Below are 15,967 nucleotides of genomic sequence, written 5' to 3'. Positions count from 1 at the left end.
AATATAAAATGTCTGAATCATCATTTTCTCTGAATTAGGTCACCTGTCACTCATTCTGGTTCTTCCCTTTCTTCCATATCTCTGGCTTGGTCATAAGAATCCCCTACAGAACACGATCCCCTTCTTTGTGACAAATAACTGCTCTACAAGACAGTAGTCCCGCTCCTGTCAAGCAGAGTATCCTGGGAAGAAAGCCCTTCGTTGGTTGCTGGCCTCTCTGAGTCATTAAGATGAGTCAGAAAAGCCCTCTTTGTGCTCACATTTCCTCGTCTATATGATGTCTCTGCGTTTTCCTGCCTTATTATTTAGTCTGTGCTGAACAAGCTCTTTTTTGTTTGTTTGTTTGCTCAGTTAATGATCGGACATCTCACAGTGCTTTGGGACTTTGGCCCTGAGTGTCAATCATCTCGGAGAACTGCTGAAGATGTGTGCATGTATAAGAACTAGACAGAATAAAATTACACATGCCGTCCATAAAACTAGAGCTCATTTCTTCTTCTCTAACTGGGGATGTTGCGGTTCTGTTTTCTGACCCCTGTGTACTCGCTTTCGGGTTACACTGACTTAAACCCCGAAAAATGTGGTTTCCTTATGGCTTCACATTTATCTCTCATGTCTATGGAGGGTTCTGCCTCTCTCTTCCCAATCTCTGTCAGTTTTAGCTGAGGTAGGACCATTCTTAAGACAGCATTGTGATGTTCTTTTGAGACAACTTTAAAACAGAGAAATACATCTCAGTACCAAAAGTTACTCTTCTCAGTGAGATTGGAAAGGGTAGATTTTGGTGCTAGCTCCTAGAGCCTATAATGGATCTTTCTCTTGGATTTTCTCTGCAGGTTCATAGATTAGTGGCAGGATATTCAGGTCCAACCCAAAAAACCCAGAATGTGGAATTGCTGCCTGCGGGTCTTCTCAGACTTTGTCACAAGACTCTTAGTCCTAAATCCTGTACTAACAGTTTCTGGTCTTTAGAAGATTTGTGTGACCTCTGTCTCTCAGGTAACCAGGCCCTGTCTTTATTCTGAAGGACCTCAAGTTGCCCTGCCCTGGAAGTGGATACATTTGTTTGCCTAAGTATATCAAAACACACTGGTCTTTGCCTTTTACTGATGTGTGAGATGTTGGCTGGTGGTTCTTGCCTATACTATCAGTGAACCCATAATGCAGTTGTAAGACATTTAGGCAATGTATTTCCGCACAGGCAGTGTCTGGCTTTTGTTTTTAACATGAGTGGCGAGTTCCTTTTGGGGTGCTGCAGTGTGGGGCTGTTTCAGGCGCTTTGAGGCGCTTTGAGCAGGTAAATCTCAACCTTTGCACCCCTGGGGAGAAGAGCTCTGTGTTCCAGATCTGAGTTCAGATCAGGAACAGCAGGTGAGCTGGGACAAAGAATCTTCCACTCTCAGCTATGCGGTGACCCCCGCTCTGGATAGATTTAGGTCAACTTGACACAAGCTGAAGTCATCTGACAGGAGGGAACTTCAGATGAGAAGCGGCTTCTGTAAGATCGGGCTGTATGCAAGACGTTGGGCATTTTCTCGATAAGTGATTGATGGAGGATGGCCCAGCCTATTGTGGGTGGGGCCACCCATGGGCTGTTGGTCTTGGGTCCTATCAGAAATCAGGCTGTGTAAGCCAGTAAGCAGCATCCTCTATGGCCCCTGCATCAGCTCCTGCTTCCAGGTTCCTGCCCTGTTTTGAGGTCTGGTCCCGACTTCCTTCAATGATGAATGGCACTGAATAGCACTGTGGAAGTGTAAGTCAAATAAACCCTTTCCTTCCCAAGCTGTTTTTTGGTCATGATGTTTCACCAGAACAATAGTAACCCAACTAAGACAGACTCCCAAGGAGTCTCCTGGAGATGTGGTGATGACCTTCCTCTGTCTTTGGGTTATCTTTGTGAATGCTCAAGATGCTTACCCATATGTGGGGATGAATAACTTCAACACAAAGCAAAATATGATAGAGTCATTTCTAAGAGGGGAGGCAGTTGCCTCTTTAGAAACTCCTTCAGACTTCCTTTTTAATAAGCTGGCTAGCTTTATTCGAAATAAAGCCAAGGGCCATTAGTACCCAATTTTTTTCTCTGCAAATGAAATGCTTTTATACAACCAACATTCTAATTTATGTGCCCAACTCCCCAGCACTAAGCAGGCATTAAATTCTCCCAGGCTTTTATATAGAACCGAGATAGTAGGATGTAGTTCCCACAGAGGAGGCTTAAAATAACTGTCCAACAGCCTCATTCCAGAAGGGACCAAGCATTTAAATGTGAATTTAGGGGCCTTTTTGTACTGAGAACCAAACCCAGTTTTCCAAGTGTGACTGGCCAGTCTCTGTCCTCCTCTCATGGGAAGGTTACGAATGGGCCGTGGAGTTTGTACACTTGCTCTCTCCAAGCGATAGATGGTCAGACTCTTGTTGAAATTGCTTTAACTGGGCTGCAGCAGACTGCTGTCTAGACTCCACACATGTCTTGTAGAGATCTTTGGTGGTAATTAAGAGGAAAGTCAGGCACAGATTTTTCCTAAATGAGGAATACAGGCTTACCGAGTGGAGCGTAATGGTAGACATGAGCCCCGCCGAGAAGCTGAATATTCCTCTTGTGCCGAAAAACCTATAATCAGACGGGTACTGTGGCCGATGGCCGAGATATCACCATCTATGCCTCTCAGATACTCACTTTGATACGTAAGGGCACCTGAGGATGTATGGTTAGTGACTGCTGCCGTTTAAAGTTTTTATTGGCTTGGGCATGAACTAGAAGCCCATGAAAAAAAAGGGCTCCTTAACCTTTGTTACACTTAGATTTCACAGATATTTAGACTTTTACTCCAGCACTCCTCATGGGTCTCGGTGAGTCAAAAGAATTTGAATTTTGCACCTAACTCTAGGTTTCATATGGTTCAAATAGTTGCTTAAGAACCCAGAAAATGAGGGCTCAGTTGGAGTGGGATTTGGGGTATGTGGCTCATTTTAACCCAAAGTCAATGGTGGGAGCTGTCTCTGCGGTGCTCAGTGCCAGTGCCGTGAGTCGGCTGAAGCTGGGCAAATGCTTGAACTTAACTCTTGTTGGGAACTCCTTTCCTTCTCTTTGCCTGTTGACTTTCACTTACTAATAGTTTTTTTCCTCATGTGTATGCATGCGTGTGTGTGTGTGTGTGTGTGTGTGTGTGTATGCCATAGTGTACAGGTGGGTACCTGAGGAAACACGAAGAGGGCATCAGATCTGGCCTCACATGGGTCCTGGGAACTGAACTCAGGTCCTGTGTAAGAGCAACAAGCACTGTTAACAGCCAAGCCATTTCTCTAGCCCCCACCTTACACTTCTGATGACAGGAAGGGAGGAAGCACTCTTGGAATTATGGCTGGGCTACCTGAGGACCTTGCAGAGCAAGGGTGCACCTCACAGTGTCTCACATAAGAGGTGCTGGTGAAGAGCTGCTTAGAGGATGTGAGGTTTGCACTCCTCCCACACCCCTGTGGCTGAGATCTTTTCTTGGGGACGAGCTGGTGCGAAACATAAGCCCTTTTCTCTCTTGACAGGTCAGAAAGGATTTATTGGACTTCATTGCTTGTATCACACTGTAGAGTCAGTGTCTGAGGGAAGAAGGAAGCAAGAAGCACAGGAAAATAGGGTTCTGTTGACTGCTTAAAGCAGTCAAGAAGCAGGTTAGGTGACCATGCCTCTATGCTCACTTGATCTCAGTGTGCATAGTGCATGATCTGCAGGGGAAAGCCACAGGGAAGAGGGCTGGGGGTGGGAGGAGAGCCATGGGGAGGAGGGCTGGGGGTGGGAGGAGGGAGGACCATGGGGAGGAGGACCATGGGGAAGAGGGATGGGGATGAGAGGAGGACCATGAGGAAGAGGACCATGGGGAAGAAGGCTAGGGATAGGAGGAGGACAATAGGGAAGAAGGCTAGGGATGGGAGGGGGACCATGGGGAAAGAGAGGATCAGGTTTAGAATGAGGTCCAGAGATAGGAAGAGGAAGATTATCAGGAAGAAGAGGATGAGAAGCTGGAAGAGTAGGTTGAGGAAGAGGGCTAAAGGTGGGAGGAGGATCATGGGAGGAGGACTGTGGGGAGGAAGAAGGTCAGGGGTAGGGGCAAGAAGAGTGAGTTGAGGAAGAGGGCTAAGGGTTAGAGGGTTAGCAAGTATTCCTTGCTCTGAAGATTAATTTTGCTTTCTCCAGGTTTCTAGGGTTTTTTTTCCCCCTCAGTTTAGAACAATGCTTCCTTTTGTGTCTTGTTCATGCAGTGCCTACAGAGACCAGAAGAGGGTGTCAGATCTCTGGGGCTGAAGTTACAGGTGGTTGGGAGCCACCTTGTGGGTGCTGGGAATTGAAGGGTCCTCAGGAAGAGCAACAAGTGTTCTTAACCTCTGAGCCACCTCTGCAAAGGCAGCCTTAGCCACCTCCCCACCCCGACTCCTTAAGGAGACTTCCCTCATCCAGTCAGTGTTTGGTAGGAATAAGCCCCCTTGGGTGGAGGTCCTACATGGATTCTGTCATGAGGAAGCTGTGGCTATGGTAGCCTATGGCTTCTAAAGCTTCTGAGACCACAGATCTAGTGACTTCATATCCAGTCCTCAGCCTCAGACTTCTCATGATAGAGAGCTCCTTGCATTTGCCAGTGGGGAAGGAGATGAGACTTCCAGGAAGTCTGATCCCTAAGAGACTCTCACTACTTTGTCTTGTCTATCTGCAGTTGTGGTTTACTATGTAGGGGCCACATGCGATGTGGTGACTGTCATACCCGTGATTGACACTTAGGTTCCAGAGATGCCTAGATAACCATGAAATCTGGTCCTGCTCCTCTGTGTGGTTGCATTACTAAGGTATTGAAATCTAGCACTGGAGAGGGTGCCCAGAGCTCAGTGGCTCTTCTCTGAGAGGTCAGTCGGCTGCTCTCTTCCCTGCTTCCCCTTTGCTGGTCCTAACACAGGAGCCGTTCCTTCCACTGGGCATAACCATGGATCCACTAATACACTTGGGTCAGTGGGTTGTGATATCTGTTCCCCTGACCACACTGGGCTGCATGAGAGCCCCCTCATACTCAGCTCCCTAGCCACAGCAGCGACTTCTCACTGTGCCTCAGATCAATGGCAAAATTGTACTTTGCAGGCCAAGGAGAAGGGCCATCCTGAAAGGAGTGCTGACCCTCAAGACCAACAGGGGACTACGAGGACACTGTCCCCTCATTATTAGGCCTTATGAACTGTGAGTAGGTACGGGTCATGAGTTTTCACATTTGATCCATGTCCCCAGGTCAACATGAGCAACTTAGTCATGGATACAAAAGAGAAATTCCCCCGCCCCACCCCCATGCCCAGTGGTCTGGTGTCTTGTTGGTCAGTGGTCACCCATTAGGCACACCTTTCTGGATTGGACCAGCTGGACTGGGTTGGTGTCTGAGACAGACAGATGTCTGGAGGACTTTGGTTGTGTTCAAGTGGTTTTCCACCCCCCAGACCCCCTCCCCATACAGGGGCCTTATGAGCGTGCTGTAGAGAGGATAAAAGTCACATGATGGCCCCTGTGGAAGATGAGACATTTCCTCTCTATGAAGTCCACTGAATCAGGATTTTATCTTGGGCTCCCAGTGGGTGGCTGGCCGTGGCCTCGGTGTGGAGGAGAGGTTCTGCAGAGGGCGTAGACACTGTGCACTCTATCCTTTGAACAGACAGGCATTTAGGCATGTTTGCAAAACTCCTGGCAGGAAGACGAACTCTGTCTTGTCTAAATAGTTAAGAACTGCCCCTTCTTTCCCCGGAGTAATTAATTTCCTTGACAGCATTGCTTGTCGGCAGCTCCCTCCACAACTGGTCGCTGAATTGCAGTGCTCAATAATCTGTGTAATAACAAACTATAAAAACACATAAGGCCAGGGAAAAAGTTGTGTTTCTCTTAAAACCAAAATGACTGAGCCTTTGGAAATACTCACAGATGGATTGGAAGGAAAACCTTAAATCTATCAGTAAGGGGCCAGCGAGGTAGCTTGGCAGCTGAAAGTCACTGCCCTTACAAACCTGACAACTCAGGTTTGATCCCCAGAATTCACTATGACAGGAGATAACCAACTCCTGAAAATTGTCCTCTGACTTCCGCACGTGCACCTTGGCACATACGTACACATATTTACACGCAGGAGGGAACACACGCATGCACACGAATAATTGGAAGAAAACAAGAGAGAGAAACAGCATTCTGGAGCCCTGGCTGAACTTTTGGCTCATACAGTGGTGAGGTAGGCAAAGAGAAGGGGCTTAAAGCCCCACAGATCTGGGAGAGCCTGCCTCACAGTGGATGGTGGCTCTCAGCCTAGGCTCTTCCTGGCTCTCCCGCATGCTTGTTCATACTTTTGCCGCAGTCCGTTCTTTCCTGCAGAGTGCCTGGACATGGGTTACATGTGAAAAGGTCAATGTCCATTCATGGACTAAAACCCCACGGCAAACTAATAAAGACGGGCAGACAAGGCTTAGAACACAATACGCCGAATATTTAGCCCGTGTTCTTGGAGGTTAGAGTTGGACAGGGACCTGGTGCAGGGGAGTGGCTCTGTTGTTCCCCTTTGTGTCACCTGTGACCTCTGTCAGAATTTGGCTGAGTTGACCCTGATGCTGCCTGTCTGCACATACTCAAGGCATGCTGACGTTCCTTGAAGGGCCAGGTTCATACACACTGGACTTGCTCACTTTGTCATGTGGAGAGAGATGGTCACTGGCCAGTGCCATGGACTAGGGTCTGTAAGGAGCAGGTACCATGCTGGGTGCATCAAGGATCATTTCCTTTCCTCACAGCAAGTCTGTGAGAGGGTAGGGCTGCTCCACCTCATGGATGACAGCATGGAGGTCTGAGAGAACTCAGCTCATGGGATCTTTTGGTTAGAGTGGGGTTAGGCCTTGCACTTGACCGATTTTTGACCACAGTTTCGCTGACCTTCAGCAAATGACACCTCCCCAGGTAGAATCCCAGATTCAGGCCCTTGGCTCTGTTTACATCGTCTTTCATGTTTCTGCAGGTTGTCAGGCACACTAAGTTCTTTTGTGCATGAAAGCATGCTTCCTTACAGGTTTATACCCTCAGCCCAACCTAACTTTTAGATGGATCTGACCATAGAATGAAGCACTTTTTCTCGTGATGAAGGGTGACAGAACACATGGGTTTAAAAGGTCACCCATTAATGGGATACTGTGTTTGATGTCTACCGTGGTCGTTTGGGAGTGAATCTTCAGATAGCAAGATCAGGAAGGGGTGCCATTCTCCTCGGGAGTATGTGTGCTTTTTCTTTCCTAGAGGGTGCCGAGAATTCTAAGTTCACATTTTGTAAAGGGAGAATTTCGTTACCTGGGTTTAATTTCGCCCGAACTTGTGATTGTTTGTTTGGTGATGTGAGGACAGACAAAACACAAACCTGCCAAGGCGTCCATCTCTAAACCAGCTGACGGGGCTTTCCAACATGCGCTGTACACAAATGCAGTGTTCTCTTCACAGCTAGCTCTCATGCTGGCCTGTCACCCCACAGCAGGGCTGTACTCCTTGCGGAGGATGATGGGTAGAGAAAATCAAGCTGGAAGCTTGCAGTTGAAGAGACAGGCACTCACGCAATCTCTTTGGCAGTTGTTTGTTAGCATGCTGATCCACAGAAAGCCTCATCAATAGTTTATTATCTGGGCTTCATAGGGTTCCTACTGCTGAGCCTTTCAGCCCTAAACACAACAAAGACCAGCCAGGCATTGGATCACACCTGTGCCACCCATAAAGCAGGGCCATGGCGAGTGTGAGCCCCAGGGTGTGTACTCTGCTTGCTGGTAGCTGTCAGGTCTTATCAGCCTTTTGTTAGGGCATTTTTTTTTCCTCCTTGAAAACTTATAAAAATTCATGTTGTGGTATTAATGCCCACAGGGTCCTGTAGATTTCTGCTGGCTTCTGCTCCCTTCCCCTCATCATAGATACATCGTCCTCAGATATGTGGGCACAGATGTGTGCTTGTGAATCTATACTGGAAGCTCATGTATCCGCCTAAGTGAGTTTGCCACGGGAATGAAGTAAACTAATTTCCCTTCCCACAGTTCAGTGTAACCAAGTATTTCTATGCATATTCTCAGAAGGCTTCATTCTGGGGAATATTTTTATATTTCAATAAACCTTGCACATGTGTTTCTAGGTGACTACTTTGCATACCTGTTTATTATCATAGGGATATACTGCTTAACTGTATATTTTTGAAAGAAAGTATCTAGCGGATCCATTTTCTATGTTGTGTCTGTGTGTTGTGTAGAGGCCAAGGGGCAACCTTGGATGTCATCTCACCCCCACATTTTGAGGCATGGTCCCTCACTGACCTAACAGTCATAAATTAAGAGACTGAGTTTTCCTACTGAGTCCCAGTATTTTCCTGTCTCTGCTTCTCCCAAGACTGTGGTTACAAGTGTATGCTACCACATCTGGCTTTTTACCTAACTGCTTAGGACTGAACTTAGACCTGGAGGCATGTGGTGACTGAGTTATTCCCGAGGATCTTTGCTAGAGAGAGAGACAGAAAGGGAGGGAGGGAGGGAGGGAGACAGAGAGGGAGGAAGGGAGGAAAGGAGGAAGGGAGAGAGGGAGGGAGGGAGAGAGAGACAGAGAGGAAGGGAAGGAGGAAGGGAGAGGGGGAGGAAAGGAGAGAGGGAGGGAGGGAAGGAGACAGAGAGGGGGGAGGAGATGGTGTTACTCTTTGTGTTGTTAGAAACAATTTATGAATTCTTTGTGTGTTGTGTATGAAATATATATATATAATATATATATTGTATTTGTGCACCTTTGTGTATATGTGTACACATGTCTGTGAATGTTCATGTGTGTAGAAGTAAGAGGCCGGTGTCTGGGTCTTTCTAGGCCACCCTCCACCTTATGTTTTGAGATAAAAGTTTGTCCTTGTACCTGGTACTCACTGATTGGCTAGATTGACCAGCAAGCTCTGGGGATCTACATGTCATTTCTGACCAGATCCTTGGGTCACAGATACCAGGGTCCAGGCCTGGCTTTTTCTATATATTCTTGGCATGTGCTTGTCTGAACTCAGGCAGCTAGCACTTTATGGATGGACCCACCTTGTAAATCTCACCCCTGGGGTATATATTCTTGTGCCTTTAAAAAAGTCAGTTTACTGTGTTATAGCAGAATTTCAGTACTTTAAAGGGGTTGACTTGAGGGACGGTTTACAGCCAGCTAGCTTGCTTGCTTGCTTGCTTGCTTGCTTGCTTTCCTTCTCTCTCTCTCTCTCTCTCTCTCTCTCTCTCTCTCTCTCTCTCCCTCCCTCCCTCCCTTCCTTCCTTCTTTCCTTCCTTCCTTTCTTTCTGAAGAACTAAACAGGGGAGGGATATTTAAAAATAATTGTGATCCCATAAACATATTATAGCATTACCAAAATATTCAGTACGGCCAATCATGCCCCGTTACGCTCAGCCATGTAAGATGAAGCCTCCTGCAGTAGGAGGTGGGGGGCCCTTTGGCCCTTTGTAGCATTTCTGTAGCAAAGCAATTACACCGTGTTGTGGTGTGCCTTTCTGTGAGCCGGGAGAGTGCGTGGAACTCTACAGTGCCAGCTGCCGAGCTTCCACATTAAAACCGTTTGGAACCATGCCGGCAAATTAATACCTCATAAAAGCTCAGTACAGTGATGAATTCTGAACAAAGTTCTGTAGTGTTTGCCTCTTATTATGAATGGGGAAGTTATGACTGTGTGAAATTGGTGTGAGCAGACCGCCTATAATACTGGCTGTTGTGGCAGCCGACCTTAACTGATGGCCTTTAGTGGAACAACCCCAGGGAGCCTTTCTGATAGAGGAGACTGGGGCTCCCTGGGAACCAGCCTCCTGGATGGAGTGCTAATTGTCTATGACTTGTGTCTTAACATTCCTGGGAATCTCTGAAGGAAATATTTGCTGGAAGTTGTTCTCTGGTCTTCTATCCAATGCCCCTCTGCCCTCCTCGATTCCATTCCTGCATTTCACATTTTTTTTTCAGGTCCCACAGAAGTGATAACTCATTTTGTTAGAATGGCAGTGTTTTCAAAAGTGGAGGATTAGGACTTCGTTGGGGCTTAATCAGCTTGAGCAGGTGCATTCTAAGTAAGAGGGTTACTGTTTTAATGCGAATGTCTCCCCTCATTCAGAGCAGGGGAGACATAGATGGGAGATGGCACCGCAGTTAGGACGGAATTGTTTCTAAATAGATTGTTTTTCTCCCCCCACCCCTGCCTTGAATTCTCCTGACCCTGGCAGGAATGTCCTGTTAATAAAATAGAGAGATGAACAGGAGGAGCTGAGGGTGACGTCTTAATGTTGTGCTCTGAGAGTTCCTGGATGCTTAAGGGGAATGGGATCAGATTACACAGAACCTTGGCTTAGCGATCACTTTGGTGAGGGGGCAGGATCTTGGTGTTGGGGACATCAAGTGACAGGAGGTAGGTATGCAGTCATAAGGCAATTTCACTTAAATGGCATGTGTCTCCACGCAGTGGCTTCATGGTGAGGCTCTGGGGCTATTCTTTGGTTTTGAAATACTCTAGTGTGTGAGTGAAAGGGAAGAAATTGGAAAGTACTATGTCCAGAAAAACAAAACCTTTTTAGGCGAGTCATATCTTTCTGCACATTTAACTCCACTTTGCATTCTGGTTAATTTCCCCTGTGAGAGCAACCCGGCTGCAGAGACACTGGTCATATTCTCCTTGTTGCACAGTGATTACTGATGGTTTTACTCATTTCTGTCCTTCTTTTTATGGTTTCAGCATTTTCTTATATGTTTCATGATAGAAATTGTTTAATGCAAGGTCACTAGCCCATACATTCCAATTCATTACTCGGCTTTTTCTCTGCTAAAACAAATTTATTAAGGACCTATTATGTACCAGGCACTGAGGCTAAGAGTAGTGAAAAGAAAACCCAGGATGCTCAGATTATAACAGCCAATGAGCACAGATGCAGACAGTCTCATCAACACACGACAAACTGGATTTACAGCACATAACAAGGCCAAGTTGGGTTTATCCCTGGGATGAAAAAACTGGGTCTACACACATCAGTCAATTTACATACTCCATGAACAGGGGGCAGAAAAGACAAAACCGGATGCTTGTCTTAACAGATGAACAGAAAAAAATTCAACATTTTTCCTGAATTAAATTGAAAAAAAATCAACTTTTTTCCTGAATAAAATTCAAAAGATAGGTATAGAAGGACAGTATCTCAGGGTTTTTTTTTTTTTTTTTAATAATGTTAATCTCACTAAGTATGAGTTTTGGTTTCTTCATATACAGTCTTTACTGATTTGAAGTAAATTTCTTTTTCCTTTTTATTTCTTTTTCTTTTCTCTCATTCTCTCTTCCTCTTTCTCCCCCCCCCCCTCTCTCTCTCTCTCTCTCTCTCTCTCTCTTTCTCTCTCTCTCTCTTTCCTTGAGACAGGGTTTCTCTGTGTAGCTCTGGCTATCCTGGAACTCCCTCTTGTAGACCTTGTAAAGAGACCTCTGCAGACCTGCTGTGGCCTTTAATTCCCAGAACTCACAGTAGGCCTGCCTCTGCCTACTGAGTGCTGGGATTAAAGGCGATTGTGGCTACTGCCCAGCCAAGAGTACCTTCTATACCTATCTTTTGAATTTTATTCAGGAAAAAAGTTGTCGCATCCAATTCTGGTCTCTCAGCACACTGTGACATTTGGTCTTGCTGTGGCTTCTGTTCATGGGTATAGGGGTAGGTCTTACTCCCCTCACAAAATTAAACCCTGAAATACATAATATATTGAGACAAGTTGAAAGGACCCCCATTGTAGAATGACCTGAAAGTTTGTGGCTCTTTAGTTTCCACTCTACCCTTTAAAGTATCTATGTTTTTGTGGTTAAGCCAGCAAAAATATTTTTTTAACAATTATCTGATTCTATGGCAAAATCAAATCAAATTCATGAAACAATGAAAAATAGCAAGTAACAGGTGTTGGCAGAGATGTGGAGAAAGGGAGACCTCATGTATTATTAGTAGGACTAGAAGTCAGTGCAACCAGTGTGGAAAAGAGCACCATGGCTAAAAACGTTAGAAGAACACCTACTATATGATCAATAATCCTACTTCTAGAGGGTGTGTGCATGTGTGGGGGGGGAGGGAGAAGGGGTGCACATACACAAACATGGACATACCCATACATATACACACATACAAAGAAGGCGAAATTAGACTCATGGAGAGATAACTGCCTCCTGTGTTCATTATGTAATAGCATCATGTTCAGGAAATAGGATACACAAACAATTTAAATGTTGTTCAGCAGATGATTGGGTAGAGAGAAGTGTGTATTTGGATAATGGAATAACATTTTCAGGATTAACAAAGGAAATCCTGTTTGTGGCAACATGGGCAGAGAGCCAGGGGACAGTTTGCTCAGCAAAGCGAGACATGGAAAAACTGTCATCTCATAGATGTATAGAGTCCAGAACAGGTGATTATCAGGGTGTAGGGGACAGAGGCAAAATTTGAGTTAAGCATGACGGATAAGTTCAGAAGATGCAGTGGCAGCTGGCAGAGAATTACAGTACTGTACTGAGTTCTTGAAATTGCTAATTTATGCCTTCAATCTCTTATCACACACCAACAGAGACACTGTGGAGGTGACAGTGATGTATTGATTAGCTAAACTTGGTAATCATTTTAGTGTGTGTGTGTGTGTGTGTGTGTGTGTGTGTGTGTGTGTGTGTGCAGCTGTTAAATGTATAAAAAATTTAGGTTGTCAGTAACATCTCTGTAAACTTGTTTAAAAATCACGGGTTCCACTGTCATTCTATGTATAAATAACACGTAAAATTCCTTCCATCAAGCAATTAAAGACCATCCTGTCTGTTTATAGTGTTCGGTAAAGTGTCTACAAACACATCGAGTGTTTCCTGAAAGTATGGCCGAGTGCTGGCCCGTGGTGGTGATGTAAGTATATGATCCTGTGCACGGTTTGCTTCTAGTAGGACCGGTGCTTTGCAGAGTTGGGTACATACAGTGCTATGCTGCATTGCATGAAATCCTCACAAGGTGTGTTGCGTTTGAGATTTCAACTGGGTAGTAACCTTGTGGAGAAGGAAGTTGGACAAATGACTATGAGGACTCCTAATGCTATAATTAGCAGAAGCATCCCTTAGCTGTCCAGAAAGGTTTGCTATCTAGAATGGTGTTATTTGGATTTTGGTACCTCTAGGAGTTGGAGCCTTGAGGAAGGTCCTTATTTCTTTTGGGCGGGGTGGGGCGGGTGGTGTATGCTCAAGGAGTGCTATGGGGTTCCGGCCCTTCCTCTCTGTTTGCTAGTTCATAAGATAAGCAGTTTGTCTTACTATGTGTTTGCACCATGATCAGAGGAGAGGCCCAAAGCAATAGGGCCATGTGACCTTGTACTGGAAATGTCAGAAACCTGAGACACAATGACTCTTTTCCTTTCATTACCCCTGGTTTTCCTTTATAAACATCCGAAACTTACATGAGGCTCCTGAGGCTACAGAGATACACTTTGCCAAAACACAGAAGAACAAAGCTCTTCCAGTTAAAGGGTTAGGAATATACTTTGCAAGTATCAAAGGAGACCACATTGAACATCCAAGATTTGTGCTCTGGTAGAAGCCAAGGAAAGACAGACTTTTGAGGAGGGATAAAAATGATGTTCAGCTTGTTCAGTATTACTGAAAGGCCAGTCAACTTTGTTTGTGGTGTGTGACAGGTATCCAGAGTCTCAAGCGTAAGACTCAAAAATGTACAACTCCAAAAGAAAACGTAAGGAAAAGCTTCTCAACTCTAGTCACATTTTCTTTTGAAAACGACACCAGAAAGGCAGGCAAGAAAAGCAGAGAGAGTCAGGGGTGATTACATCTGTCTGAATATTTGAGAGAGCAAGGACCAAGTCTTCACTGAGGCAGAGGTCATGTGACCGATACTAAAATGGTATAGAAGAAAAATGTAAAGAGGATTTTTGAAACAATGCCCATGGATAGTTGATATTACAGTTAGGCATCTGTGAGGTATGTAAGTGATCGACAATTTTTTTATTTGATCTTTACCATTCATCATTGTGATTTTGGTGTTAAAATATCAACCACTCAGTACTAAAAGTCAGAGATTTTAATAAAGCAAAGCCAAAGGACGATGGTGCTCTTACCAAGTCTACACCGGTCTTTCCAAGTTAAGCTCTATAGTCTGGGGTGTTGCTTATCTGCCTTGGCACTGTGTGTTCAGAAGGCGCTCATTCAGACTTCCTGAGGATTGGGACAATTTTATACATATATTTCAGTTCCTTTGGATACAGTACCATTGGTGTATCTAATCTTTTAGAGCTATGAAATTAAAATAGTCTTTTTTTAGTGCATCCTAGGTGAAGGAGGGAATTATTACCAATCTATTTTGCCAAAATTACAAGTTGATTATGCACAGTAATTTTACTTGACATGTTAGAATTGAATTTCATCCTGCAGACCCTAAAAGAGATCTCTGCATATAGTTAGATGATCAAGCTAATAGATCAAGGGGCCAGAGCAAAGGGGACACTTTTAAGTAGTGGATACAATAAAACTTTGTCAAGATTAGTTTGTAAGAATATCGAGCAGTTCTGTGTACTTGCTAGAAGAGGGCCACGCTTGGTTCTGAATTTCAGAGCATTCGAAGAGCCTAGGGAAGCTTCTTTTGCTGCGACACGGCATCTAATGTAAGAGGAAGTTTTATTTTGGCTTCACGGTTGGAGGTTTCAGTCCATGGTCCATTGGCTCTGTTACCTTTGTGTTCGTGTCTTGGCAGACCATCATGGCGGGGAGCAGGCAGTGGAGCATAGTCGTGCACCTGTTGGCAGGGAGGAGGTAGAGACAGGATGCTCTCGAGCTGGCTGCTACCTCCTCCATCCCTCATAGCACCTCAGCCTACAACATACAAAACAGTCCCGCCTCCACACAGGGTGTGATTTTCCTCCTCCCTTAATCCCCTCTGGAAGCATCCTCACAGCAGCTAGAGGTGTGCTGTACAGGTCTCCACGCTGCTTCTCAATCCAGTCAACTTGACAAGATGGATAATCAAGGGAGCCAAAGGAAAAATACTGGATTTTTATGTGATTCAGTGTTTTGAAGCTGGAGAGAAGCTGTTGCCTGGGAGAAGCTCTCCTTGTTGTTGAAGACTGAGAAATTTCCCACCTGGATCACTGGAATATTAGCACAGCAGTGTCCTAATTGCTTTCGGATCCCATCTCACCCGAGTCAGAATGACTCATTAAGAGTGGAAATGATGACAAATTCAGGCAAAGATATAGAGAAGGAAGAGCTGGTATTCACTGCGGTGGAAATGTAAACGTAGGAAGTCAGTGTGGAAGTTTCTCAAAAAGGTAGAAATAGAACTGCCCGATGGCCCACTATAGTCCTTTTGGATATGCGCCCAAAGCCCCCAAGTCAACACGCCACAGACACGGCCATATTTATTGTTGCGTTATTCACAGTAGTCAGAGAATGGGAGCAGCCTTGGTGTCCATCAGAAGATGAATGACTCTTGATGAAGACTATACCGTACATATCCATAATAGTTTATATCGATATTTACATTTTTGTCGACATAAAATTACATTTTATAGAGACATTTAAAAAGGATGAACTCATGACTTCTTCAGGAAAGTAGATGGAACCTGAAATCGTCGTGCTAAAGCGAAATAAGCCCGGGTTCAGAAAGACAATCGCATTCTGTTTCCTCTTGTACGTAGAATCTGGGTCTGAAATTGCATATGCGTAGGTACTGATATATGTGCATTTGATCATGAAGTTGTAAAGGTTGTCAAGTAGGACACATGCAATGAGAAGGCCAAGGGAGGAAGGAAGGAAGCGGTCCCATGAGTGGAGGGGCACAGGGTAGGATGGGTGGTGGTGGTACAGGAGCAATTGAAAACAGAGTTTAATGACACAGGTATGAAGATGCCATAGTGGATTCATTTCTT

General features: G+C 45.1%; 1 protein-coding gene across 12 annotated transcripts in view; it reads left to right on the top strand.

Moving 5' to 3' along the window:
- Window positions 1-15,967, top strand: part of Mast4 (microtubule associated serine/threonine kinase family member 4) — a 591,901-nt gene that overhangs the window by 11,387 nt on the left and 564,547 nt on the right. The window lies entirely within an intron of this gene.

Source organism: Rattus norvegicus, chromosome 2 (genome assembly GCF_036323735.1).
Source record: "Rattus norvegicus strain BN/NHsdMcwi chromosome 2, GRCr8, whole genome shotgun sequence".
Lineage (NCBI taxonomy): Eukaryota > Metazoa > Chordata > Mammalia > Rodentia > Muridae > Rattus > Rattus norvegicus.
Note: the sequence above shows the minus strand (reverse complement) of the source record. Positions and strands in the feature narration are given on the sequence as shown.